This window comes from Galeopterus variegatus, unplaced genomic scaffold (assembly GCF_000696425.1).
Source record: "Galeopterus variegatus unplaced genomic scaffold, G_variegatus-3.0.2 Scaffold13770, whole genome shotgun sequence".
NCBI lineage: Eukaryota > Metazoa > Chordata > Mammalia > Dermoptera > Cynocephalidae > Galeopterus > Galeopterus variegatus.
Window position 1 is genome coordinate 4,208 of NW_007739881.1, and position 3,927 is coordinate 8,134.

The window sequence follows — 3,927 nt, forward strand, 5'->3', positions numbered from 1 at the left end:
GGTACTGGCATAAAAACAGACACACTGATCAATGGAATAGAATAGAGAATCCAGAAATCAAGTCACACACCTACAGCCATCTGATCTTTGACAAAGGCACACTGTGGAATCCTTATTTTTAAAAAATATAAAAAAAATACCTCAACATACACCTTGTACCTTATTCAAATGTTAACTCCTAATATATTATAGACATAAATGCAAAATGTAAAACTATACAGTTTCTAGAAAAAAAGCATAGAATAAAGCAGAATCTGTAAAACCTTGTTTTTGGTAATAAGTATTTTTACGTGACATGAAAAGCAATATCCATAAAAGAAAAAGATAACTTGATAATTAGGACTTCACCAAAATTTAAAACATGATTTGCAAAGGATGCTGTTAAGAGAATGAAAAGACAAGCTACAGACTGGGAGAATATATTCACTAATCACACATCTGATAAAAGGCTTGTATCCAGAATACATTAAAACCTCTTAAAACTCAATAATAAGGGGAAAAACTCTACAATGACAAAGCAAATAACTATTTTTTTTAAATGTAACAAAATATCTGAACAGACACTTCACCAAAGGAAATATACAGACTGTAAATAAGCATAAAAAAGACTATCAACATCCTTAGGCAAAAGGAAAATACAAATTTAAACCAAAATGAGATATCATTACATACCTGTTAGAATAGTTGAAAATAAAACAAATTAATAAACCTGACAAATCAAAATTTGGTAAAGATGTATGTAGAGCAATAAGAATTCTTCTTCATTGATAATGAGAATCAAAATGATATAACCACTTTAGAAAACAGTGTGGCAAGTTCTCGTAAAGTCAAACATATAGGCGCTCTGCTCATTCCCATTCCAGACATCCACATCCTCTCGCACAGTGCCAGCCGTATCCCCAAGACACGGTGGTGAAGGTCAGAGTAAATAGATTTGGCTGTATTCAGTGCCTGGTCACCACAGCTGCTTTTAACCGGCAAAGTGGATATTGTTACCATAAATGACCCCTTCACTGACATCAACTACATGGTCTACATGTTCCAGTATGATTCCACCCATGGCACGTTCCATGTCACAGTCAAGCCAGAAAACAGGAAGCTTGTCATCAATGGGAAGGCCATGACCATCTTCCAGCAGTGGGATCCTGCCAACATCAAATGGGGTGACGCTGATGCTGAGTATGTCATGGAGTCCACTGGTGTCTTCACTGCCTTAGAGAAGGCTGAGGCTTATTTGAAGGATGGAGCCAAAAGGGTCATCATTTCTGTCCCTTCTGTTGATGCCCCCATGTTTGTGATGGGTGTGAACAACAAGACTTATGAAAATACCCACACAATCATCAGCAACGCCTCCTGCACTACCAACTGCTAAGCCTCCCTGGCCAAGGTTATCCATGACAACTTTTGCATCATCGGGGAACTCATGACCACTGTCCACACCATCACTGCCATCCAGAAGATGGAAAACTGTGGCATGATAGCCATGGGGCTCTCCAGAACATCATCCTTGCATCTACAGCTGCTGCCAAGGCTGTGGGCAAGGTCAGCCCTCAGCTGAATGGGAAAGGTCACTGGCATGGCCTTCCATGTTCCCACTGCCAACATGTCTGTCATGGATCTGACCTGCCATCTGCAGAAAGCTGCTAAATATGAAGACGTCAAGAAGGTGGTGAAGAAGGCATCAGAGGGCTCCCTAAAGGGCACCTGGACTACACTGAGGACCCGATTGTCTCCACCAAGTTTAACAGTGACTTGTACTCTTCCACCTTCGATGCTGGGGCTGGCATTGCCCTCAATGAGCACTTTGTTAAGCTCATTTCCTGGTATGACAATGAATATGGCTACAGAAACAGGCTGGTGGACCTTACGGTCCACATGGCCTCTCAGGTGTAAGAGCACCCAGGACCACCAGCCACAGCGAGAGCACAAGAGGAAGAGAGAAGCCCTCAGCTACTGGGGAGGCCCTGCCCCGACTCAGTCCCCCAACACACTGAGAATGTCTGCTCCTTGACATTTCCATTCCAGACCCCCTGAAGAAGGGGAGGGGCCTAGCATGCCCTACCTAGTCATGTACCATCAATAAAAGTCTCTTGTATGCAAATAAATAAATAAAATAAAGTCAAACATATACTTATCATATGACCCAGCAATCCCATGCCTAGGTATTCACTCAACTGAATTGAAAATTCATTTTCAGACAAAAACTAGTAATCCATTAGATGTCTATTGGGGATAATTTTACTCCCCAGGTGACATCTGACAATGCCTAGAGACATTTTTGTTACTCACAATTGTGAGAGTGTGGAATGCCTGTAATAGGTAGAGGACAGGGATGCTGTTAAACATCCTGGAATGCTCAAAATAACCGCCCTCCCAGTCCCAACAAATAATTACCTGGCCCAAAAGGTCAATAGCATAGAAGTTGAGAAAGCCTGTTGAATAGAAATGTCTGTAACAGCTTGATTCATAATTGCCAAAAACTTGAAATAACCAAGATGTCTTTCAGCAGGTGAATGTATAAACAAACTGTGGTAAATCTGATGGAATGCCACTCAGAAATAAAAACAAAATATTGATATACACAACAGTGTGAATAAATCTTAAATGCATTTTGCTAAAGGAAAGAACCAGACTGAAAAGTTTACGTGTTGTACGATTCCATTCATATGACATTATAGAAAAGACAAAACTATAGGGAAGAAAACAGTACAGTGGTTTCCAGGATTTGGGGGAAAGAAAGGAGTTAACTATAAAGGGGATTCACAAAAGAACTTTTAGGGTGGTGGAACTATTCAGTATGATGAGTGGTGGTGGATATAGGATTCTACGCATTTGTCAAAACAAAAAACTTCATACCATAAAGAGTAAACTTTACTGTATGCAAATTTAGAAAAATCAATCAGGATGTTTGGAGATCCCAGGATACAACGCCAATTCTCTCAAATGAATCTAACTGGATTGCAAATTAAATGTAATGATTCATTTCAATAAAAGCAGTAGGGAGAAAGATGAGTTGACCTAAATAACTTTGGGAAACAGTGCTTTTATTGGACTCTAAGACTGAAAACAAACAGAATTGTACATAAACACTGCACTTTAGTTTTAAATTTGTTTCTCATGTGGTTATTGTTTAGCAATGCTGAGCTTAGTTTACACATAGAACAAACAAGAAATTGCATTGATAAGAATGGGAGGTAGATCTGTCATTATTAGACTAAGAAGGTAAAAATAAGAAAGAGCATATAAGGACAGAATAAACTTTGTTGCTGAAATAGAGTTGAATATATCAGTATGAACTCATGATTACTTTAACATATACATACAGAGACATAAAGAAAGAAATGTATATGTACATGTGTTAGTTAACAAACACATACTTCCTATCTCTATCCACTGAGAATCCCTAGAGGCAGTGACACCTCAGTAGCAATGTGCACAATCAGCAACCAGATCTTACTTTCTAAATACCATTTTTCACTAAAAAGAATCAGGGCTCCCTGGAGACAAATGATAGTAGTTCTGGGCCAGGGGACATATTAGCGCTTCAACGTACATAAAACAAAACTGACAAAAATTAAAATAGAACTAGAAAACATCCACAGTGTTTTATATATTATATGTTACAATTTTTATGGTGTTACTCTGTATATGTATGCATTCACATGTTGGAACACTCAATATTTCTTTATTAGCAAGTGTTAGACCAAATAAACAGCAAATCATTAAGGATATGAAATATTTGGACTACTCTATTAACCTACTTGATCTAATTTACATTTATTTGCATTATGAACAGTGGAGACCAGAATACATCAAAATGGCATGTCTGGAGTACAGGAGGAAATTTTTTTTAGCCAAGAATTCTATGTCTGGTGAAACTACCTTTCAAAAATAAAGTTAAAATAAAAACTTTTTTGTTTTAAAAAA

The 3,927-nt window shown here is 38.0% G+C and overlaps 1 pseudogene; it reads left to right on the forward strand.

Moving 5' to 3' along the window:
• Window positions 1-1,027: 1,027 nt before the first annotated feature.
• On the forward strand, window positions 1,028-1,893 carry LOC103581723 (annotated as a pseudogene).
• Window positions 1,894-3,927: the final 2,034 nt, after the last annotated feature.